The 26194-nt window shown below is 47.1% G+C and overlaps 1 protein-coding gene and 1 pseudogene across 2 annotated transcripts in view; both read left to right on the top strand.

Moving 5' to 3' along the window:
- PHIP (PHIP subunit of CUL4-Ring ligase complex) overlaps positions 1 to 26194 on the top strand; it is a 2330659-nt gene that overhangs the window by 448618 nt on the left and 1855847 nt on the right. The gene's annotated exons all lie outside the window — the stretch shown is intronic.
- Positions 725 to 2437, top strand: LOC147707520 (uncharacterized; annotated as a pseudogene).

Below are 26194 nucleotides of genomic sequence, written 5' to 3'. Positions count from 1 at the left end.
TGAGGTAGGAAGCATTGCCTCTGGTTCTTCACTAATTTCTATTAAGAGGAAGGCAGAAACTGAAGTTTCATCTCCCAGGGTGAAGGTGACAAAGAAGGCCCAATCCTCTCTAGATACTTCTGGGCCTAGTGATTCAAAAAAGACTCTTCCACCTGTTAAGATGGATAGTACGCCCTCTAAGAAGTCTGGGAAATCTGCAGTTCCCAAGAAATCTTCAAAGTCTGTGCCTCCTCAGTTGCCACCTTTGACAATTTCAACGTCAAAAAAGGATTGTGTTTCCTCTCATGTGGCCACGTCTACCACCTGCACTATGACTTTCTCCTCACCGTAGCCGGCTCTAGTGATGTCTTCGGCCTCATCGCCTACGCTGGTTCATGTGCAGATCAGGCCTATCTCGTCGTCGACTATAGTTCCGTCGACGACGGTTAAGGTACCGTCGACTAGCTCCTTGTCTACGAATCTGATGTCGACGGTTGGCTCCCCTTCGACGAAGAAAATGTTGCCGTCGACGAAGCTCTCGCCGACGACGTTACCGTCGACGATGAAATCCTCGTCGACGATGAAATCCTCGTCGACGATGAAATCCACGTCGACGAAGCTACCGTTGACTACCTCGACGACGTCCCCGTCGACGACGTTACCGTCGACGAAGAAATCCTCGTCGACGATGAAATCCACGTCGACGAAGCTACCGTCTACGACCTCGACGACGTCCCCGTCGACGATGGTACCGTCGACGAGGCAAACAATTCAACAGCAAAAGGCAGGTTCGTCGGCGACGGAGGAGATCCCATCGACGCCACCACTGTCAAGCTGCACTACCTTACAAGTCTGGTCAGCACAGTCATCGGGGATACCGTTACCATCACCTGCAACTACAGCTACGCTGTTGAAGAAAAGGGCTACTAATAAGGAGATTCCTTCTACGCTAGTAGTGCCAGAGAAACTTTTGGATTCGGATGAGGAAGGATCCTATGAAGATGAAAACTTTGGAGCAGCCAGAAGTCCGTCTGACCTCCAAATTAAGATTCAAGATGATATGGAGGAAGAAATGCTTGAAACGGAGCCTTTGTCACATGAGGACAGGCCTGCTCCCGGCATGCAAATGCCTGAGGAATTATTTCGCAATCTACAGTACATGCTCAGCGACTACTATAGGCGTTTCCCACCTTCAGAGTCAGGTGACTCTCAGGTATCTACGCCAAGACCTAAAATAGCGACGCCGCTTTCAAAGCAGGCACAGCCAGTTGTTTCTGTGACGTTGGAAGAAGGACGTCCAGCAGTGTCTGCGTCACAAGTCTCAGCTCCTCAAACAGGAGATGAGGAGTACTCAGATCATGAGGAGCAAGAGGAAGGAGAATTAGACGATAGGTCAGAATCGTCGGAGTATGAGGATTACAATGCAAACACGCCCTCTCCGGCAGAACCTACTACATCAGAGTCACCTCCTGTGGACATTGCCTCATTCCACAAGATCATGGATAGAGCAACAAAAAGGTTCATGATAACTATGGAGTCAAAACAAGAAGACTGCTTCTTGTATGACTTCAAGTCTACGCCACAAAAACAGAGTTGAACCATTCCAATCATAGAATTCATATGGAAGGAAGGACTGAAGATCATGTCCAAGCCAAATTCTTTGCCAGCAGTGCTCCCGAGAGTGGATAAAAAATATAGGGCGCCAAATTCATCTCCAGCGTGCCTCATTGGACAAGCGAAAGCAGACTCTGTGGTAGCGCAGGCAGCGCAAAAGAGGTCTTCTAACCCAACATCTCAGGTCTATGTTCCGCCAGACAAAGACGGGAGACGTCTAGATTCTATCGGGAAAAAAGTTTCTACAATTGCAGCTACAACTATTAGAGCCGCTAACTCTCTAGCCATATTAGGGAGATACGATAGGCAGATGTGGTCGGACATCTCGCCGTATGTGGACAAACTCCCCGAGCCAGATCGAGCTGAAGCAAAGAAGATCCTTCAGGAAGGAGAGTGCGTCTCGTCTGAGATGATTGATGCTGCAGTGAACGTTGCTGCCACTGGTTTTCGTCAGCTAGCGGGTTCAGCTGTTCTCAGGAGGCAAGGATGGTTGAAGGCAACATCCTTTCGGCAGGAGGTCCAAACAAGGATAATAGATATGGCATTTGATGGAGAGTATTTATTTGGAAAGCATGTTGACGATGCTCTGGAAGCCATCAAGAAGGATACTGAGACAGCACGTTCGCTGGGCACTTTACAATACAGGAAGTCTTCCTTTCGTGGAGCAAGAGGAAGAGGGAATTTCTCTAATAGAGGAGGCTTTAACCAACAGCGCTCCTATACTTCCACCCAGGGAAACCAAAGATACCAGCCATATCGTCAGCAGACTTACGGACAGAGAAAAGGAAATTTCTCTCAGTCTCGAGGAAAATCCAACTATCGCGGAAGAGACAATAAGAAGTGAGAAACGCATCCTGCCGCCACTTTGTCCCAACCCGAACCAAATTGGAGGAAAAATATCCCAAAATTACTTAAATTGGTCCAAGATTACCACAGACAAGTGGGTTCTGGAGGTCACATTTTGGAATTCGTAAAAACTCCTCCAAACTACCCACAAGAGGACCGCCTCCAGCACATCTCAAGGAGCTGTTTGCCCAGATCAACACTATGATTCGGAAGGGAGCAATAGAAAGGGTACCTCATCATCAGAAAGGAAAAGGCTTCTATTCAAGATTTTTCCTTATTCGCAAGAAGCCGGGGGAATGGCAACCCATCCTCGACCTGCGTGCCCTAAACAAATTCCTCAAAAAACTGTCATTCAGGATGCTGACACTTCAAGAAATCCTCCAATTTCTTTCGGCGGGAGAGTATATGGCAACACTCGACCTTCAGGATGCATACTTCCATGTTCCAATTTTTCCCAGGCACCGGAAGTTTCTAAGGTTCAGAGTGGCTGGCAGGGACTTCCAGTTCAAAGTTCTTCCCTTTGGACTGCGCTCAGCCCCCAGAGTGTTCACGAAGATACTGGCCCCGGTGGCAGCCCACCTTCGATTGCAGTCGATACAGATATATCCATATCTAGACGATTGCCTTATCAAAGCCAGTTCTTTCGACATGGTAAAAACTCACATTCAAAAAACTCTGTCACTGATGCAAAGCCTGGGTTTCTCAGTGAACTTCGAGAAATCGCACCTAACGCCAGCAAGGAGAAAGACTTTCTTGGGAGCGACACTGGACACCAAGCTCGCCCAAGTATTTATCTCAAAGGAGAGACAGGAAAAGATACAACGGTTGGCTGCGGCACTGTTGTTAAAAAGGTGCGTTTCAGTGCGCATGTTCAAGTCCTTTATCGGGATGATTTCTTCCTGTATTCTTCTCACCCTCCACTGTCGTCTTCGGATGAGGCCCTTGCAAGAGGAGCTCAGTCGCCAGTGGTTACAGGTGTCGGGGTCCTTCGAGGATATCATAGAAATAACACCTCGAATGCGAGAAGCGATTCAATGGTGGAGTCAAGGTTGCAACATACAAGTGGGATGCTCTTTCCTCACGGAAGTGCCCAGGTTCATAGTGACGACATACGCTTCAATGACAGGCTGGGGGGCACACCTCCAAGGCATGACAGTCAGCGGAAAATGGAACAAAATCCAAATGAGATGGCACATAAACAGGCTAGAATTGCACGCCATCTTTCTAGCCCTGAAGTCCTTTCAGGCGACCCTAGAAGGCGCCACAGTCTTGATTCGGACAGACAACACCACCTGCATGCATTATCTAAACAAGCAGGGAGGCACAAGATCAGCCCGGCTGTCGCAACAGGCACAAGAGATTTGGAGTTGGGCCCTGACTCACAATATCCATCTGTCAGCTGTCCATGTCCCGGGAATCGCGAATGTGTTAGCGGACTCTCTCAGCAGATCCACAAGCTGCACTCACGAGTGGGAGCTACATCAACCATCTCTAGACCGCATCTTTCAAACTTGGGGGCATCCGGATCTGGACTTATTTGCGACGCACCAGAACCGGAAATGCCCATACTTTGCAAGCTGGGTTCCCCACAAGGTACATAAGTAAGGGGTCCCCGTAAGTGAGGTGTATTGTACACTACAAACACAGAGAAATATTATAGAATTGAATGAAAGTACACAAGTGTTAGCGGTGTTTGTGATTTATTCAACAAAACCGCGTAGTTGCCAAAAATGCAAATTGAACAATCACATAAAATACATGCCCCAAGGAAGGGAAAGGGGGGAGGGAGGGGTAGTGCTCAAGGGAGTGTCAGGTCAAAAAGGTAATGAACACAGTTCCAAAAGAAATAAATTACAGTATTGCAATTATCATTACAAAAATAGTAGTACAAAAGCACAAAAGCCTAAGTTCAAGGCACCGATTGGAACTAGTTAAATAATTAACATTCTTCGGTCACATACAGTATTCTGAAATATTGGGACCATGTGCCGGAAATCCAAGAAAAGAAAACAACCGTCGACGTTTCGACCCCTATCTACAGGCTGTTTTAAGTCCTTTCACGGGGTCTTCATCAGGACGTCTACAAGGGGTAATGGGGGCAATTCATGGGGTACGGCCTGGAGAGGCTCAGTACACGCGGAACCATTGAATGGCTGTGCTTCAACAGACCGCACCTTTGACGGGTTCACCATTTCTTGGTCTTACTCAACTACTTTGACGAGGATACCATAGTAAACTAAAAGCCCTCGCCAGAATCGTCCATTTTATTGACTCCGGATGACTACAGCTCCACCGCTCATTGATTACCAGTCTCTACTGGTACTACGAGCAACTATTGACCACGACTATCTGAGTGGCACATTCTTCCTCCGTGTACAGAGCCTCTCCAGGCCGTACCCCATGAATTGCCCCCATTACCCCTTGTAGACGTCCTGATGAAGACCTCGTGAAAGGACTTAAAACAGCCTGTAGATAGGGGTCGAAACGTCGACGGTTGTTTTCTTTTCTTGGATTTCCGGCACATGGTCCCAATATTTCAGAATACTGTATGTGACCGAAGAATGTTAATTATTTAACTAGTTCCAATCGGTGCCTTGAACTTAGGCTTTTGTGCTTTTGTACTACTATTTTTGTAATAATTGCAATATTGTAATTTATTTCTTTTGGAACTGTGTTCATTACCTTTTTGACCTGACACTCCCTTGAGCACTACCCCTCCTTCCCCCCTTTCCCTTCCTTGGGGCATGTATTTTATGTGATTGTTCAATTTGCATTTTTGGCAACTACGCGGTTTTGTTGAATAAATCACAAACACCGCTAACACTTGTGTACTTTCATTCAATTCTATAATATTTCTCTGTGTTTGTAGTGTACAATACACCTCACTTACGGGGACCCCTTACTTATGTACCATATACTGCCCAGGTCCCCGTGACTATATGGGTTCAACCCCCTTCATGCAACGGGTTCCCCACAAGGACTCGTGCGGGGATGCCCTTTCGATGAATTGGAATCAAGTATTCGCTTACGCTTTTCCACCGCTACCTCTGATCCCGAAAGTCATCAAGAAGATGAAGAAGCAGCCATGCTGGTTGATACTGATTGCTCCACGATGGCCCCGGCAATACTGGTTCACCAAGCTACTCCTCCTCTCGGAATGCAGCCTTATCCAACTTCCTCACATTCCGAATCTTCTCTCCACCCAGAAGGGCAGGGTGTACCATCCGGACCCGAACTCGCTGAAATTGTCAGCTTAGCTCCTCAGCACATGGAATTTGCACACTTAAACATTCCACAGGATTGCCAGGAGGTACTGGCGAAAGCCAGAGCTCCATCTACGATCAAGACCTACAAATTTAAGTGGAGGCGTTTCTGTGCATGGTGCCAGTCTAATGGTCTTCATCCCATTCATGCCAAACCAGAGCAAATTCTTCCCTTCTTTTTGCACTTGGCCAGATTGGGTTTGGCGCATTCTACTCTTAAGGTCTTCCTGGCTGCCATTTCTAGATTTCGTCAAGATGGATCAAATTCTTTGTTTTCCGTGCGGATCATACAGCAATTTTTCAAAGGATTGTTTTGTATGTTTCCGCCTGTGCGGAAACCTCCACCTACATGGCATCTGAATATCGTACTAACTCAGCTCATGCGTCACCCTTTCGAGCCGATCCATAAGGTGGACCTGAAATTTTTAACATGGAAAGTGTCATTGTTACTAGCTTTAACATCTGCTAGAAGGGTTAGCGATATTCAGGCATTTACATCTAGATCGCCTTTCATCCAATTCACCACGGACTCGGTAGTACTACGTACTAATCCAACGTACATGCCAAAAGTGCCTTTGGATTTTTATCTGAATGAGCCGGTTGTCCTCAAGACATTCTTTCCAACCCCACAGTCGCCGGCTGAACGAGCACTGCATTCGTTGGATATTAGAAGATGTCTCAAGTTTTACCTATCAAGAACCTCTGCCATCCGCAAGACAGACCAACTGTTCGTGGCTTATGGCCGGCAGCGCCAGGGCTGTGCAGTTTCAAAACAGACCATTGCTAGATGGGTCTCCTGTACAATTGGACTTTGTCATCAGCAGGCGGGTAGACCCTTACAGGCCTTGCCAAGAGCACATTCTACCAGTGCTGCGCAATCTTTTCAAGTAAGGTGAGCCTCTGTTTCCACCTCCTCCTCTATGCTCTTTAGACGTTATTCAGATGTTGATGATTATTGTTCTTCATTTATACTGTGTATGTATGTATATATATATATATATATATATATATATATATATATGTCAAAGCAATTGAAAGAAACACCGCACTCTTCTCGGATTTTGTTAAGCTTCTTTATTCCATCTCGGAAAAAACTTCCTTACCTACGCGTTTCAAACAGATTACTGTTCTTGCTCACGGTAGTAACAAGTCCGTTTTTACTTTTCAATATATATACCCTCCTGCCTGTGAGAAGGTGGCCTGATATGCAGTGCTCACTATTCTAGTGAACACTATGTATCAGTCCAGCAACCCTTATTGATGATTGGTTGTAAGTCAACCTTATAGACCAGCTATCCTAGTAGCGTGGGTACGAGCAGTCTAAGGCTAAAGACTCGAGAGGGCGTGTTAAGCCAGCTGTTTACCACACATATACCCCTTGAATACCAAGTGAAAGGACACCACACAAGTGTTATGAAAATAAACAGTTATTTATTTAAAGATCACAACAGCCCTGTACTCTTTATGAGGACAGGGTACTAAGCACAAACCAAAACTCTTACAAAAATACTTGAGTTAGCACAGTATATACAAATGCCCGAGGGGCACGGAAAACCATATACTCTGAAAGTGGAATGCGAAATTCCTAGCAGGTAAGTACAGTACTAATAGCTTTTGGAATCGCTAGGACTTGACTAGGGAATCGTTAGATTACTTCTAGGAGGCCTAGGGGACTCGGGTGCAGTGTGTGCACTCTCACGCGAGATGCGGGACAAAAGTCTATGGTAGCTAGGAAATAGAAAGTTAGTGTTCTCGGGCGAACCCGACCTGGTAGGGAGAAAACGAAAGTAGATTCTGACCCTTGGATAGTGAGGCTATGCTGGGGCACCGAAATGCCGAAGTTACCTAGCCCAGGGGCTGCAGCTGCATAGGTCTGAAAAGACGTCGGGAATCCTCGTAGACGGACCAGGAGCCGGAAGAAAAGATGCTGGCCGGTGACCAGTGAAGAAAGTTCAGTTGGATCCAAGCCTGGATCTCGAAGATAGATGACACCTGAAAGCAGAGGGGACCAAGTTCGAGACTACTAGCCAGTAGTCAGTGGGCACCAGGAGGGCACCGGATGGTAGCCACCTCGACAAGGTGAGTGGGTGACGCTTGACTCGAAGATCTCACGGACCAGGAGGCGTTGTCGGCGACCAGGATGGAGGATCGAGCTGTCCCACGAAGATAGAAGCTGTCGGCGTCGCTGGACCCAGGATTGGGCAACAAAGCCTTGGCAAATTCAAGCCCACGCGGTGGACCTAAAATGGCGTCTGGGGTGGACCAGGAGGGTCCGGGGTGCCTCTCTTGAAGAAGGAAGCAAGGGCCAGCCTGGAGCAACCAGACCAGCAGTCGTGAAGTCGTTGGGCGTCGTTCAGAAGGCCACAAGCCAGCCGGCTAGTAGCCAAACAACGCGGTGCACAGCAAACAGCAGAAGGGCCCCACGCCGATCGTGGAGATGCAGGGGGGCTGATCTTGGGTGCTGGAGCTGCGCAGGGTCGGGGCTTCTCGGACCCCAAAGCACTCACCAGTGGAGGACACGGTGGGCTTGCAGTAAAGATGTCGTGCAGTCTTGGCGATCGTCGGTCCCTTGAGGTCTCGTCGCACTCACGGGTCTCAGCTTGGCTGTAGAGGTGAGTAGAGGTCAGAAGTGCCAGGGAAGCCGGGTCTCGTCGAGCTGGGTCGTCGGATTCGTGATGAAGGACTTGCAGCAGACCGCAGTGTTCTTTAGGATGGTGCCTGCGGATGCAGGGTGACTACTCCTTAGCCACAAGGGAGAATCTTGAAGAAGAAATCGTGAAGTCCTTTCGAAGAAAGTGGTATCTTGATTCCAAAGATGATCTAATTTTAACAGGGGGCCCGCTCCCATCTTTATACTAAAAAAGGGGGCTGACCCGGTGACTAGGTCCTGCCTATGGGTGGGACTAGGTGGGGGGTGGTTACACCCCTCAGCCATGCCGGACTTCCCCAGGCCAGGGGCTGGTGTGCCCCTGGAACTGGTTCAGACCGGCCTATGCGTAGTGAGCACCGGGGTGCCACTCAGCAGTCACCTTCCTGTAAAGCCCTGCCTACCCAGGATACACAAAACCATGTCTGGGACGGTGCTAGCACCGCCCCTGACAGGAAACCCTTTGTCCAGGCTCCCCTCGCTGGAAGGACTCCCAGCTGCAGGGGGTCAGACTCGTGTCTGTGGTGGCAGCATCCATTTTGTGGAGCTGAGGCTTCAGTTAACTTTAACCGGGGTTCACAGTTACATACATGTCGTGTCCCTCTAGAAGGGTGGAATGCTAACCCCGTCGCCAGAATTGGCGAGGGGTTAGTATTCCAATTCGTATGACACCTTACTCGACATGTTTTGATAAAGCAATACCAAAGATAGCATTTAACCGCGAGGATTATAATGCACTTAAGAGTATATGGTATGCGATATCATGGAACAGCTATTAGGACTTGATTCCGCAAGCTGCAGACAGGCTCAGCTCATGCCAGAGCACCATCTCACATGATTCCAAGCACTCTGCCTTCAGGATTGTCAAGGCCTGCCATAGGAGTGACTGATAGGAATCTGTGTGTCCATTTTAGGGTTAGGTATAGGTATACTACACCTACAGCAAAGGGTGATTACACGACTTTGCCCCAGCTGTCATGCAGCCAGTTGTGCCAACTTTAGGAGGCCAGCCAGGGGTGGCATAATACATGCTGCAGCCCCTGGCAGCCCTGGGTACACCTATGCCCCGAGTTACAGGGTCTGATAAGGTGGCCCAGTACCAATTGGTAGATGCACCTAGGGTACATGAGGTAATTTAGAAAGAGAACAGCCAGGCTGTGGGTCTGATTGGCAGGCCCACAGCCAGAGAAAGTCGTAAACCAGTGAAACAAAAGCAAAAATCTGGGTGATCATAGGATTGCAGACCCTACTCTCCTACATGACCCCCCCCCAAACTTTGGGACAATAAGCTAACCTTGACCAGGTGAGTCTTCTTGTTCTAAGTGGAAATATCTGGAGAGCCCATCGGCATTGCCATGATCAGTACCAGGTCTATGTTCCACTGTAAAGTCCATCCCCTGTAGGGAAATGGACCACCTAAGCAGTTTGGGGTTTTCACCCTTCATCTGATTTAGCCACAAGAGGGGCTTATGGTCGGTCTGAATCTTGAAGTGAGTGCCAAACAAGTATGGCCTCAGCTTCTTCAGGGCCCAAACCACAGCAAAGGCCTCCCTCTCAATAGCTGACCAATTCTTCTCTCTGGGGGTCAGCCTTCTGCTTATAAAAGCAATGGGCTGATCCTGACCATCAAAATTCAGTTGAGAAAGAACAGCTCCCACACCCAACTCAGAAGCATCTGTTTGGACAATGAATGGTTTGGAGTAGTCTGGACTCTTAAGGATAGGTGCTGTGCACATGGCCTGCTTTAGGTCATCGAATGCTTTTTGACAGCCTGCTGTCCACTGAACCTTTTTTGGCATTTTCTTACTTGTCAGTTCATTTAATGGTGTCACAATGGAACCATAGTTCCTGACAAACTTTCTGTAGTATCCAGTCAGGCCCAAGAAAGCTCGAACCTGAGTCTGGGTGGTTGGAGGAGCCCAGTCCCTGATTGACTGTATTTTGCTCTCCAGTGGCTGAACCTGGCCTCCACCTACAAGGTGGCCCAGGTATACAACCTGTGTCTGCCCTATCTGGCACTTGGTGGCCTTGATAGTGAGGCCTGCTGCTTGCAGAGCCTCTAACACTTTCCTCAGGTGGACCAGGTGATCCTCCCAGGTGGAGCTAAAGACAGCAATATCATCTAGATATGCTGCACAGAAGTCATCCAGCCCAGTAAGGACTTGATTCACCAACCTTTGGAAGGTGGCAGGTGCATTTTTCAGACCAAAGGGCATTACCACAAATTGATAATGCCCACCAGGGGTTGAAAATGCTGTTTTGGGCTTGGCATCCTCAGCTAACCTGATTTGCCAGTACCCAGCTGTTAAGTCAAATGTACTTAAGTAGTTGGCAGAAGCCAATCTATCTATAAGTTCATCTGCCCTTGGTATTGGATGGGCATCAGTCTTAGTGACTGCATTGAGACCCCTGTAGTCTACGCAAAACCTCATCTCTCTCTTACCATCTTGGGTGTGAGGTTTTGGCACTAGAACCACTGGACTAGCCCAAGGGCTATCTGAGGGTTCAATGACTCCCAATTCCAACATTTTCTGCACTTCAGTTTTTATGCAGTCTCTAACATGATCAGGCTGCCTGTAGATTTTACTCTTGACTGGCAGGCTGTCACCAGTGTCAACCTCATGGGTGCACCAATTGGTCTGACTGGGTGTCAGAGAGAACATATGTCTGAAAGACTGAAGAACCTGTTTACAGTCTTTCTGCTGATGTTCAGAGAGGCTGCCACAAAAGACAACACCATCTACTGACCCATCATCAGGATTCTGAGTGAGCAGGTCTGGGAGAGGGTCACTCTCTTCCTCCTGTCCCTCATCTATGGCCATGAGCAAGCTCATGTCCTTCCTGTCGACATATGCTTTGAGCCTGTTGACATGGAGTACCCTGTGGGGACTCCTGGGAGTTCCAAGGTCCACCAGGTAGGTGACCTCTCCCTTTTGCTCAAGAATTGTGTGGGGCCCAGACCATTTGTCTTTGAGTGCTGCTGGGGCCACTGGCTCCAACACCCACACCTTCTGTCCAGGCTGATAAACAGTCAGGACAGCCTTTTGGTCATGCCAAGCTTTTTGACGTTCTTGACTGGCCTTAAGGTTTTCGGATGCCTTCTCCATATACTCAGCCATCCTGGAGCGGAGACCAAGTACATAGTCCATTATGTTGGTTGCAGGCTTTTTGAGAGGTCTCTCCCATCCTTCCTTCACCAAACACAAGGGGCCTCTCACAGGGTGTCCATACAAAAGTTCAAAAGGGCTGTAGCCAACCCCCTTTTGTGGGACCTCCCTGTAAGCAAACAGAAGGCAGGGCATCAGGACATCCCATCTACGCCTGAGTGTTTCAGGTAGTCCATGAATCATCCCTTTTAGGGTCCTGTTGAACCTTTCAACAAGCCCATTGCATTGTGGGTGATAGGGTGTAGTGAATTTGTAATTGACACCACACTCCTTCCACATAGCAGTTAAGTAGCTTGACATGAAGTTTGCACCTCTGTCAGAGACAACCTCCTTAGGGAAGCCCACTCTGGAGAACACTCCAACTAGGGCCCTTGCCACCACAGGTGCTGTGGTGGTCCTAAGTGGAATAGCTTCAGGATACCTGGTGGCATGATCCACTACCACCAGTATAAACTTGTGCCCTGATGCTGTCTGGGGTTCCATTGGACCAACAATGTCAATCCCCACCCTTTCAAAGGGCACCCCCACCACAGGCATTGGTATAAGGGGGGCCTTTGTTGTGCCACCTGACTTACCACTGGCTTGGCAAGTGACACAGGAGCGACAAAACTCCTTGGTATCCTCATTCATGTGAGGCCAGTGAAAGTGTGAGACAAGTCTGTCCCAAGTCTTTGTCTGGCCTAAGTGACCTGCTAAGGGAATCTCATGGGCCAAGGTAAGTAGGAAACCTCTCTGAGACAAGGGTACAACCAGCCTCCTGGTCATGCCAGGCTTGGGGTCTCTTGACTCAGTGTACAGGAGTCCATCTTCCCAGTATACCTTGTGGGTACCTGTGGCGTTCCCAGCAGCCTCAGCAGCAGCCTGCTGTCTGAGGGGTTCAAGAGAAGGGCAGTCTAACTGGTCCTTCCCCAGGTCTTCCCTTGAGGGTCCCCCTGAACCCAAGAATTCAACTTGATCAAGTTCAAACTCTCTAGGCTCAGTTTCCCTCAATTCTTGCAGGTCAGCCTCCTCTGAGACTTGATCCACAACCTGGGGCAAGGGGGAAGGCACAGCCTTAACCCTACTGCTCTTTTTCTTGGAAGGTGTCTGGTCCATTGTTCCAGGATCCAGCACCTGTTCAGTGGGGCATTTTCTGGCCTGTGACCTGGTCACAGCAAACACATGTGCTGGCAAGCCTAACATTTCCAGATGAGTCCTCTGCTCCACTTCTGACCATTGTGATGACTCCAAATCATTGCCCAACAAACAATCCACTGGGAGGTCTGAACTAACTACAACCTTCTTTTGGCCAGTTACCCCTCCCCAGGAGAAAGCTACAATTGCCATACTATGATTGGTAGTGACATTGCTTGCATTGGTCACCAGGAATTCTGTACCTGGCATGATCTGTCCAGGGTCCACAAAGCTAGGTGTCACCATTGTGACACTGGCACAAGTGTCCCTATAGGCCTGAGCCATTTTTCCATTAATAAAAGGTGTCTGTCTGTATTTGCCCAAAGTATTGGGACTTATGTCAGGGGACATATCCATATCCCCTGTACTGACAAGGACAGCCTGAGTGAGGGTGCCAACTAAGTTGTCACTCCCCTCAGAACCCAGGGTTAACCCTACTAAACCCTTGGGAGGTGCACTACCACTGCTGGCTGTACTAGGGGGCACAGGTGCCTTAGGGGCTGCAGTGGCAGGAGTCTGCCCTCCTCCTTTCTTGGTGCACTCACTAAACCAGTGAGTTTTACTTTTGCAGTATTGGCACCACCTTTTAGATTGGCCTTCTTTCTTCTTTTGGGGAGCCTGACCCCCACCCTCTTTGGGTTGTTGGGGACCTGTCGAAGACTTCTGGTCATTTTGTTCCCCTTTTGAATCTTTACCCTTCTGGTCTGCTTTCTTCTGACCACCTTGATTCTGGCCCTGGTTCTGTTTAACTCTTGTTCTAACCCATCTGTCTGCCTTCTTTCCCAATTCTTGGGGAGAGGTCAGATCTGAGTCAACAAGATGCTGATGCAACAACTGGTTCTGACAATTGTTTAAAATTTGCTCTCTCATCATCAAATTGTACAATCCTTTATAATCAGTAACCTTACTGCCCAGCAACCAGCCCTCAAAAGCCTTAGTGGCACAATCTACAAAGTCAGCCCAATCTTGAGACTGAGTTTTCTGGGTATCCCTGAACAGCACCCTGTACTGCTCAGTGGTTAGGCCAAACCCATCAACCAGTGCACTTTTCAAGACTTGGTAATCATTAGCATCCTCCACCCTTGTGGTGAGGAGCTTGTCTCTTCCTTTACCCTCAAAGGAGAGCCACAAGATAGCTGCCCACTGACTTGGGGGAACACCTTGCACAGTGCAGGCCCTCTCCAAAGCAGTAATCCATTTGTGGATGTCATCCCCTTGCTTAAAGGGGGGCACTATCTTACCAAGGTGTTTTGTATCAAAACTCCTTTCCCTATTGCTAGGTACAATGCTGCCACCAGTGGGGACTGTCCCACCCAATTGTTGCTCTCTAGCAAAGGCAAGCCTTTCTTTGGCCAGGGCAAGTTCTTCCCTTTCAATCCTCAGATTGGCTGCCTTTTCCTTAGCCTCATACATTCTCCTCTGGGGAGATGTCATTCCCCTTTGAGAGGAACGTTGAGAGCCATTGGTATGAAGGGATCTGATAGAGCCTCTTGATAGAGATCTATCTCGTCCATTCCCCACGTTAAGCTGACCTGAGAGTGGCCCCAGGGCTCCCCTAGAGTCCCTCTCATGTCTGCTTAAGTTGGTCCTGGTTAGTCTGACGACTTCTACCGGTCCCTGGTCTGCCTCACCCCTAGACTCCAAGTCATCATCCTCATCATCAGCATCATCTGCTTCTTGAAGGGGATGGTCCTGGTTATCAAAGGGTCCCTGTAGGGAGGGCATATTGCCATTCTGAAGTAGAAGGGTCTGGGTTACTAGCCCTCCTTGCATCATGAGTCTCTAAGAGACCAATCAGAAAAGCAGTCGTGGGGTTAGACCCCTGCTTAATCTTCCTAGAGGTACATACTTGTCGTAACTCATGGAAGCTAAGCGCAGTATATCTTGAAGGGATGACCTGTGGAGGGTCAACTGACACAAGGGGAGACTCAATGTTTCCTCCTGTGACCGACATACTGCTTCTAGTGTGGTGTAAGTGATGCACCTACCTACACTATGTGTTACCTACTGGTCCCTTGCTAGAGTTGCAGCCAAGGTGTGCTAAGCCTTGAGGAGCTACAACAGCTGGTTCAGTAGAACTCAGAGTATTCTAAGCTTTAGTTATATGTACCTAACAGTACTTATGTGATCTTTCAACAAGATATTCTTAGGATACGTGTGGTAAAACAACAGCAAGCTCAAATCCCAACCGCTGCTCACCAATGTGAGAAGGTGGCCTGATATGCAGTGCTCACTATTCTAGTGAACACTATGTATCAGTCCAGCAACCCTTATTGATGATTGGTTGTAAGTCAACCTTATAGACCAGCTATCCTAGTAGCGTGGGTACGAGCAGTCTAAGGCTAAAGACTCGAGAGGGCGTGTTAAGCCAGCTGTTTACCACACATATACCCCTTGAATACCAAGTGAAAGGACACCACACAAGTGTTATGAAAATAAACAGTTATTTATTTAAAGATCACAACAGCCCTGTACTCTTTATGAGGACAGGGTACTAAGCACAAACCAAAACTCTTACAAAAATACTTGAGTTAGCACAGTATATACAAATGCCCGAGGGGCACGGAAAACCATATACTCTGAAAGTGGAATGCGAAATTCCTAGCAGGTAAGTACAGTACTAATAGCTTTTGGAATCGCTAGGACTTGACTAGGGAATCGTTAGATTACTTCTAGGAGGCCTAGGGGACTCGGGTGCAGTGTGTGCACTCTCACGCGAGATGCGGGACAAAAGTCTATGGTAGCTAGGAAATAGAAAGTTAGTGTTCTCGGGCGAACCCGACCTGGTAGGGAGAAAACGAAAGTAGATTCTGACCCTTGGATAGTGAGGCTATGCTGGGGCACCGAAATGCCGAAGTTACCTAGCCCAGGGGCTGCAGCTGCATAGGTCTGAAAAGACGTCGGGAATCCTCGTAGACGGACCAGGAGCCGGAAGAAAAGATGCTGGCCGGTGACCAGTGAAGAAAGTTCAGTTGGATCCAAGCCTGGATCTCGAAGATAGATGACACCTGAAAGCAGAGGGGACCAAGTTCGAGACTACTAGCCAGTAGTCAGTGGGCACCAGGAGGGCACCGGATGGTAGCCACCTCGACAAGGTGAGTGGGTGACGCTTGACTCGAAGATCTCACGGACCAGGAGGCGTTGTCGGCGACCAGGATGGAGGATCGAGCTGTCCCACGAAGATAGAAGCTGTCGGCGTCGCTGGACCCAGGATTGGGCAACAAAGCCTTGGCAAATTCAAGCCCACGCGGTGGACCTAAAATGGCGTCTGGGGTGGACCAGGAGGGTCCGGGGTGCCTCTCTTGAAGAAGGAAGCAAGGGCCAGCCTGGAGCAACCAGACCAGCAGTCGTGAAGTCGTTGGGCGTCGTTCAGAAGGCCACAAGCCAGCCGGCTAGTAGCCAAACAACGCGGTGCACAGCAAACAGCAGAAGGGCCCCACGCCGATCGTGGAGATGCAGGGGGGCTGATCTTGGGTGCTGGAGCTGCGCAGGGTCGGGGCTTCTCGGACCCCAAAGCACTCACCAGTGGAGGACACGGTGGGCTTGCAGTAAAGATGTCGTGCAGTCTTGGCGATCGTCGGTCCCTTGAGGTCTCGTCGCACTCACGGGTCTCAGCTTGGCTGTAGAGGTGAGTAGAGGTCAGAAGTGCCAGGGAAGCCGGGTCTCGTCGAGCTGGGTCGTCGGATTCGTGATGAAGGACTTGCAGCAGACCGCAGTGTTCTTTAGGATGGTGCCTGCGGATGCAGGGTGACTACTCCTTAGCCACAAGGGAGAATCTTGAAGAAGAAATCGTGAAGTCCTTTCGAAGAAAGTGGTATCTTGATTCCAAAGATGATCTAATTTTAACAGGGGGCCCGCTCCCATCTTTATACTAAAAAAGGGGGCTGACCCGGTGACTAGGTCCTGCCTATGGGTGGGACTAGGTGGGGGGTGGTTACACCCCTCAGCCATGCCGGACTTCCCCAGGCCAGGGGCTGGTGTGCCCCTGGAACTGGTTCAGACCGGCCTATGCGTAGTGAGCACCGGGGTGCCACTCAGCAGTCACCTTCCTGTAAAGCCCTGCCTACCCAGGATACACAAAACCATGTCTGGGACGGTGCTAGCACCGCCCCTGACAGGAAACCCTTTGTCCAGGCTCCCCTCGCTGGAAGGACTCCCAGCTGCAGGGGGTCAGACTCGTGTCTGTGGTGGCAGCATCCATTTTGTGGAGCTGAGGCTTCAGTTAACTTTAACCGGGGTTCACAGTTACATACATGTCGTGTCCCTCTAGAAGGGTGGAATGCTAACCCCGTCGCCAGAATTGGCGAGGGGTTAGTATTCCAATTCGTATGACACCTTACTCGACATGTTTTGATAAAGCAATACCAAAGATAGCATTTAACCGCGAGGATTATAATGCACTTAAGAGTATATGGTATGCGATATCATGGAACAGCTATTAGGACTTGATTCCGCAAGCTGCAGACTGGCTCAGCTCATGCCAGAGCACCATCTCACATGATTCCAAGCACTCTGCCTTCAGGATTGTCAAGGCCTGCCATAGGAGTGACTGATAGGAATCTGTGTGTCCATTTTAGGGTTAGGTATAGGTATACTACACCTACAGCAAAGGGTGATTACACGACTTTGCCCCAGCTGTCATGCAGCCAGTTGTGCCAACTTTAGGAGGCCAGCCAGGGGTGGCATAATACATGCTGCAGCCCCTGGCAGCCCTGGGTACACCTATGCCCCGAGTTACAGGGTCTGATAAGGTGGCCCAGTACCAATTGGTAGATGCACCTAGGGTACATGAGGTAATTTAGAAAGAGAACAGCCAGGCTGTGGGTCTGATTGGCAGGCCCACAGCCAGAGAAAGTCGTAAACCAGTGAAACAAAAGCAAAAATCTGGGTGATCATAGGATTGCAGACCCTACTCTCCTACACTGCCCATTTGGCAATTAGGATGCATTATGGGAGGGGTAGTTTTAGGTTGAAAAACCCATGTCAGGTGCCTTTTCCAGTTTACAAGCCATTTTTAAATGACAGTATAATGGTGTGGCTGTTGTGGGCTAAGTGCCTTATGGCTTAGAGGAATAAATTACTCTAATGCAAGCTGAGTAACGCGACTCTCTTGCAGAATTATGTACCAATTTATGTGTACATAATGTGGGGTGATAGCTGAGTGCTATATCCCAAAGTCATTAGCTTGTATCTTAGTCCAGGAACCTGACATTATTTAAAACAAACGCTGCAAATAACAAACTTAAATTTCTCCATATATTCTTAGTTGACCTCTTTTACATTTCAGAAATCTAAACAATATGTACTCAAAGAAACGAATACGTCTGGTTTCAGTTTCAAGTTAACATATCATATGTCTATTGATCTTCCTATCAAACGCTTGTCTTATGAGATAGATGTCTTAATCAATGGAGACTTTCATTTTACTATTGTGTGATTGTCTTGGATTATTTATCTCAGTATGTTTATAAATGTACATATAATTCCTCGTCCCCGTTCAATCCCTGGGGAGTCTTGGTCTTGAATTTTATTATTAGTTTGGATTCCAAACGTCTGAGTCTTTGTATACGATTGCCTCCTCTTTCATTTTCAGGTATCATTGCTATCCCTGAATATCTTACATTTAACCAGGTTTTGTTTCTGTGGGTCATGAGGTGTTTGGCCATTGCATACGTTTGGTCCTTGTTTTGAATAGCCCTAATGTGTTCTAACATTCTTTTTTTAAGGGCACATATTGTCGATCCAATATATCTCTTTCCACAATCACACTCGAGAAGATAGACAACATAATGGGATTCACATGTGATCTTGTTCCGGATTTCAAATGGTTGGCCTTTCGGATCTGTTATGGATTTGAGGTTTCTACCAATCTTGCATGCTTTGCACGATATACATTTGGTAAATCCTTTCTGTCTTTTTTCAGCCAGGTTTCTTCTCTCTTGTTAACGAAATGGCTGTTGACTAGGGTGTCACCAATTGATGGTGCCTTACAGATGGTGCTTAACAAAATCCGAGAAGAGTGCGGTGTTTCTTTCAATTGCTTTGACAAGTTACTACGAGTCTTGTCCTTGACTCGTCACCGGCACCAGCTGATCGGCCGCTCCTCCTCCAGTAAGGGACATTTGCTTTGACAATATATATATATATATATATATATATATATATATATATATATATATATATATATATTTGATACTCTGACGTCTACGAGCGTTATGCTAGGAGTACTGCTTACTATTCTGTTTCAGGTATGTGAATTTATGAAAGACACCCCTAATACTGGAGAAGAACAATAGTTACTTACCTGTAAACAGGTGGTTCTCCAGTATTGGTGTCGTTCATAGATTGACATGCAACCCGCCCGCCTCCCCCCAGAGACTCACTCAGGCATTATGGGGTTTCACTCCTGTGCGAGAAAATCTGACAGCCTGAGCCTCTGGGGAGAACATTCTGGTGGGTGCTGTCACCTGATTGGCTGCAGTTTGGACTAATACATAATGACTAGGATAATCACGATTGTGAAGGTTTTTTCAACTGTAGCTGGTGCTACTTTACTTCCTGGTTGGGTACTTCTGATATTTGCTATATGTATTATGGCATTTTATTGCTTTTTTCATGTACCGTGGGACTCGCACTCCGACGACGGGGAATGATTCAGGCATGTGAATCTATTGAAGACACCAATACTTTAGAACCACCTGTTTACAGGTAAGTAACTATTGTTCTTTTCGTGGTTGGGCGATTGGTTGGTCAATGCACTGTCCATGTGCGCTGCCCTGGCATCCACAGCAGCCTGCACAACACTGTTCAGGGATTCAGGCCTAACTCTAAATCCAGAAAAGTCAGTCTTCCTAGGAGCAATGCTCAACACAACGCTCAGCAGAGCATGTCTATCGGTCGAGAGGCAATTTAAACTAATCTGTCTAGCAGAACTAACACAAAGAAGATTTATTTCAGTTCGCCATTACAAATTCCTCCTAGTATTGATGTCCGCTCGCTTCCCTCTTGTCTCTTTTGGCCGGCTAAGGATGCTTCCTCTCTCTCCAAGAGAAACCAGACAAGCAGTGGTTACAAGCAGAGGGATCTTAAGACGATCTACTCCCCATCACACCAGCCATGGTGCAAGCCATCCCTTGGTGGACTCAATGAAAAAATATTTCAGTCGGTCTCTCCTTTCTAATCCCACCAATATCCTTCGGTCATCACTACTGATGCCTCCCTCGACGGATGGGCAGTTTCCCTTCAAGACTTGCTGGTCAGTGGCAAAAGCCACATCGTCTCCTTCACTTCAACTTGTCCATCTGGCCTTCTAAGCGTTACTTCAATAATAATGAACTCAGCGGTGCTCGTTCAAACGGACGACACCACCACAATGCACTACATCAACAAGCAGGGCATCTTGGCCAGTGTATCTGGGAATGGGCAATCAGCAACCAAGTGTTCCTAAGGGCAGAACATTTTCACATCAACCAGAACCTCACTGCAGACACTCTAAGCAGGCTAAAGGCATTGTCATGAATGAGAACTGGATCAAGCCACTCTGAACAGCATCTTCCTCCAAAAAAAAGAAATGACAGGTCTTTGTACGCTGTAATCACCATCAGGAATCATGATGAATGCATTTTTGATGGCATTCTCTGGCATCTTTGCCTATGCTTTTCCTCTAATTCCACTCCTGCTAAGGAAGCTCATTAAAATTAAATCTGAGCCCTGCAGTATGATCATCATAGCTCCCTCTTGGCCACACCAACATTGGTTTAAAGAACTCCTCCTACTCTCTGAAAAACATCATAATCTTTTGAAACCGATTACATACTCTTATTGATGTCCTAGGGCCAAGTCCTGCATCCATATCACAAATCTCTTCATTTATATGCTTGGCTCCTGAGCGCAATGAGTTTGTCCATCTAAATTTATCATTGGAATGCAGGAAAATACTGTCCAGCGCCCTTGCAGGTAGTACTAAAAAGACCTATTGCCTCAAGTGGAAGCATTTTTAGGTCTCGCGCCTAGTGTTGCAGTGTGCAGCTTGAGACATTTAGTAGCTGAAAAACAGGGTTTCAGCACTGACCTAGGAATTGCACATGCTTGTGCGTGCTCGATTCCTTTTGTGCCACGCTATTGGCCTTCGCGTGCGTCTTGTAATGAAAAACAGCACGCAATAGGCTAAAGGCTGGCGCATTGCTCGGCCCATGGCCTATGGGTGTCTGTAAGATGCACCAAAGGCCATGTGGTTTCAATTATCGTGCCCAGACATGGGCGCGATAATTGAAACCCCGTTGTGGCGCGCACCTGCACCACTCGTGGGCGTGTTTTTTTTTTTAACACTAGCGATCGCTTTCGCGGCTGTCTAGTATTTTGTGAACCTGCTGCGTTCTACACTTCGTGTGCAGTCTTGTTTTCAAGGCTGCTGCGGTCTGTCCCGTCTGCTTGGTTCGCTTTCTGTTATTAATGCTGATTTGTGGACACATTCATGCTCCGTTCTATAGTCTAACTCCGCTATTCCCTCTTTCCTTCAGCTGTAATCTATAGTTTTGATTTAACAGCATTTTTTTTCTCTTCAGTTTCCCAGGACTCTTATTCTAAGATTCCGACAAAAAAACAGTGAAACTGAGAGAACTTTACACTTTCCTCTTGCTAGCCTAAAAGCCTGGGCTTTGGAGCAGAGCGTCCTAGCTAGCCCCCGTCTCGAGCAATACCGCTCTGTCGGGCGTTTCCCACGCAGGTCTTCCCAGAGTGTTGTTCACTCTGACAGCATTCCAAGGGCTAAAGTGTTAGGGATGTATAATCGATGTTGATGGTAGATCACATTACTTAACAATACACTCTCTGTATCTCGACTTCAACACCTTCTGCAGCACACAATTCCGGGGTGCTATAGCCCTATTCGAAAAATCTGACTTTTAGTGAGGCTGACGTTACGAAGATTGCATTCTTAAAGTATTGGTATTCTGTATCTGTCGAACGACATTTTTTTTAGGAAGTGGGATAATTCGTATTGTGTGTGTAATAGAGGAGCAATTGCGCAACCCCGTATTCCACTGACCCTGTATATCTACAGAGTAAGAAAACAATGTCCCCTGCGTACTTATTTGCAAATATTACTTTTATGGGAAAGGCTGCAAAGACAAAATTTGTCAATAACACAGTTTCCCTTCTCCGTGCAGTAGCTGTGTAATGTGGTGATATGAACTGCGGGACAGACCTGGTGCATTTGTGGTTGTAGGGCATCTTTGAGTCTTCAGAGAAAATCACACCCCCAAAGACTGTCGATCCAGATATGTCTTATACCTGTTGCTGAGCAACGTAGATCCTCTTTGGCAGCCGCGGCCCGTGCAGATAAGAGCGGAAAATTAAATAATGTATTCTCCCTCGTCATCGTCCTTCGAAATCCCCCCATCTGGCACCACCGCTCTCTGGGCTACCCAGAGTTAGTCACCCAGCTTTTTGATAACTGGACCGAAAGGAGGCTCTCATGAGTTTATACTGGACCTCTTCCTCCTAGGTGTTTGTTCAGCCTCATAAAACTCTCCGTCATTGATCCTCGCCGATGGCTTTAAACATTAAAATATCTCTGCCTGGCATTGTCATTTAAAGAAAGCAAGTGTCCCTCTGTCACTTCATTAGGGTGGGTTATGTGTCTGCTCTTTGGAGCAAACACAACCTGTGCCATTTTGTTTCAAAACACTTTTTAAGCAGATTCTCTGTTTACTACAATCTTCAGAAATCTACTGCCTGTTTGAACGAATGAATAGGGGTATTTCTAGAGCACAGGGCTACTCTGAGTGTCTCAGCACTAAGTGAAGTTAAGAGGACATCGACCTACTTCGGCAAAATAGGAAGCACATATTTCTCAAGGTAGAGTTTTTCTACAACTGTGATTTATCCACTGTGTTGGCTCTTTTCCTCTCGTGATGGAAAAACCAATACAAGAATTAACAGAGGGGGAGTGAAAGAAGTCGCAGAGACGGTGCTGAAGAGAGTCTTCTGCCTTTCGGACATGCATACCATCGAGGATTGGGGCATGTCAAGGGATGTTGTTTAGGAGACTGATTAACAGAGAGGGAACTCATCCATGTGCTACCCTTGAGTGACTTTGGAATGGATGCAAGACTTCTGTGACAGGGCCACAACCCAGCAAAGGAGCAGGTGAAAGTGATGCCTTTGACTTGGTACTTGTTGCAACGCACTCCAATACAGACTGAGTACCTCAATGCTGGGGATCGTTGTTTCCATTTGTGGTCTTGAGTTTCAGCTTTAAGCACTTTGATGCCAGTGTTCTGCTTAACATCAGGAATCCGTTCAGTCATAATTTCCAAAAATATCAAGTGATTGAGACCCTGTTTCTTCGGTGTGTCTCGCAATTGGAGGGAAAACCTTGTGCACGCCTTCATGATGGCATAGCTTAATAGACCATACTAAAGAACAAGAATTTGCAATGCAATAGGTCTCACATATGCAGGATTTTGAGCAATTGGCATTGTAGATGACAATGCCTTTTATTTATGTGTTTAAACAACCTGCAATAATAAAAGGCATTGTCGTTTACCTTACCAAGAGGTCAAAGTTTTGAAAATGCAAGACCTATTGCATTGCAAATGCTTGTTGCATTTGGTGGTAACAAGTTAATGTGCATCCTTTCTCTTCTTCACCTTAAGATATTCTACCTCATCTTCTACACTTGGCCCAATCAGGGTTGGCTTACACATCCTTCAAGGTGCACTTAGCAGCTATTTCCTGCTTTAGGAGATCATCTACCTTACTTTCATTATGGTCATCTAGAATGGTGAAGGAATTCCTCAAGGGATTATTTAATGTCTTTCAATCGGCCAGGCCTCCTCCACTGCTCTGGCTGCTCAATATTGTCCTGTCTCAGCTCATGAAGCACCCATTTGACCCCATTCACAGAACGGATCTGAAATTAGTTTTCTGGAAGGTAGATCTAATCACAGCATTGACATCTGCCAGGTGAGTGAGCGGAATTCAAGCCCTAACCATTCAGGAACCTTTCCTGCACTTCAGAAACTATAGTGGTCCTCCGGCCGAGCCCCAAGTTCATCCCAAAAGTCCCTTCAGACTTTCATTTAAATGAACCGCTCATCCTTAAGACATTCTTTCCAGATCGTGCTCCTTCAGCTGAGAGAGCCCTTCATTCACTGAATGTCAAGAGATGCTTCAAGTTCTATTTGCGAAAGACTAGTCCTTTTACAAATCTAATCAACTCTTTGTGGACTACAGTGCTCTGCAAAAGGGTTGTCCTCTTTACAGAGCATTGCTGGTGGATCTCCAGCACCATTCGCTATTGCCACCAAGCAGCTGAGAAGCCGTTAGCCATTTGTACACACTCTCTCTACCAGAACTGTTTCAGCCTCAACTGCACAGTTTGCTGGTGTGCCGATCCAGGACATCTTCGGTGCAGCTACTTGGAAGAATGCACACACCTTCACCAGGCATTCCTGCTTGGATTCTGAGATGGCAATGAAATGGCTATGGGTCAGGCAGTAGTGCGACATTTTTTTCCAATGACCATGAGCTTTCTGCTTCACCCCTCCATCCTTTTTTCTAGCTATGCACATTTTTTCTTTCTACTAGTTTCCTATTACATGTATTTATATTTCTTTATATTTATATAGGTATTGGTTTATAGCTTTGTATCTGTTTTACAGATGTAATAGATCTATGAATTCATGTGCAACATTAAAAAAAAGTAAACTTTTCTTTTTAACTGCTTTTTAATTGGATTCAAGCATGTGATTCTATGAAAGTTCGAATACTGGAGTAAGAAAAAACATTACTTACCTGTAACAGTACTTCTCCAGTATTGGAATCTTTCATAGATTCACATGCGACTCACCCTCCTCCTCGGAGAAACTCCGCTTTCTCTCTTTTCTCGCCTATACTTGTGCTTCGAAAATCTGAGGGACTGGAGCTTCTCAGGATTTGTGGTAGAGGGCAGGGCAACCTGATTGGTTCAAACTTGTTTGGTCTCTTTTTTAACAATTACTGGGAGATGTTATAAAACTAGAAGGCCTAGTGCCTTTCTAATCTGTTTAACTTTACATTGCTGTTATAATGTGCTGTGGGATTCCTATGTTGATGACTGGGCATGATTCAAGAATGTGAAACTCCAAATCTGGTACAGTTCCAGGTAAGTAACTTATTCTCACATGTCAGTTTTATGAGCTTAACATAACTTTTGGAAATCTTCCATACATACAGTGGGTACAAGAGGAATTGACCAGTAGCAATGAAAACAGCCAACACCATAGCAATGGGATTTGCCTGCCCTAGTGGCTATAAAATTCTACATAAGCCTAGGGCCACGGGCAGAGTGGGAGGAGTGGGAGTAATCATTAAAGAAGAGCTGGATCTCAGACTCCTACAGACTATAGAAGTTGAGGGCATAGAAATGATGGGGTTCGCATTATACTCTCTAAGTGGGAACTTACTTACCGGACTCCTATGCTATAGGCCCCCGATGGGCTCTACAGACTATCAGAACCTCTTTGATGTAATTACCAACCTTACGCTGGCCCACTCTAGAATGATTGTTCTTGGAGACTTTAATCTTTGGGAAGATGGGAAGGCTAATAACCATCTGCGAGATCTAAGACATACTTGTACTAATCTGGACCTCACCCAGATGGTGGAAAGCCCGACACATGAAGGGGGGCACGTCCTTGATTTGCTATTTTCTAATCAAGCCATAACGAGGGTACTAAATGTAATGCCTCAGAGTTGATCAGACCAATATTTAATCCTGTTTAGAATCAGGACGTTGCACTCAAGGGACAGTGAAGATCAGCAAAGGTCCTATAGGATAGGCAGGGAATGGGAGAAACTGGGTCAGATTAGACCTCCAGTATTTGACCCAGAGGTCACATACTTCGACCCCATGTTATCAGTAGAAGAGAACTACTTCTATACAAACCATATATCTGCCATCTTAGAACAGGTAATCCCCATGAAGAGGATAAAAAATAAGAGGAAGGCTACAGCGCCTTGGTTCTGTGTGGAGCTGAAACAGCTCCGCATGCTCCGCAAGAAGGCGGAAAGGTAATGGAGGAAGGGGTATGGAGAGGAAGATAAAATTGAACTAAGACGGAGACAGCTGCATTATAAGGAAAGCATCCTTAAGGCCAAGGTCAACTTCTATGCCAGATCAATTGCCCACGCATCTAATGGGACAAAAGCCCTCTTTGAAATCACTAAAGCTTTGTCTGCCCCTAAATGTATGGACAATAAAGTGGCAGCATCACAAAAACTTTGCGATGAATTGCCACACATTTCCAAGACAAAATCGCTAAGATTGTGGATAGTCTTACTGCTACGAACAAGGCTGAACAACTTAATCCATTACAGACGGGAGCTGAAGATCAATTACAACCGGTTTCTCTGAATAATGTTCAAACCCTCCCAAAAACTGCATTTGATAGTCTGGTAGAGAGTGTCTCCTCAGGCTCACCGAATGATCCCTTCCCCTCCAGAATATGGAAGTCATCTGG

This window comes from Lissotriton vulgaris, chromosome 6 (assembly GCF_964263255.1).
Source record: "Lissotriton vulgaris chromosome 6, aLisVul1.2, whole genome shotgun sequence".
NCBI lineage: Eukaryota > Metazoa > Chordata > Amphibia > Caudata > Salamandridae > Lissotriton > Lissotriton vulgaris.
Note: the sequence above shows the minus strand (reverse complement) of the source record. Positions and strands in the feature narration are given on the sequence as shown.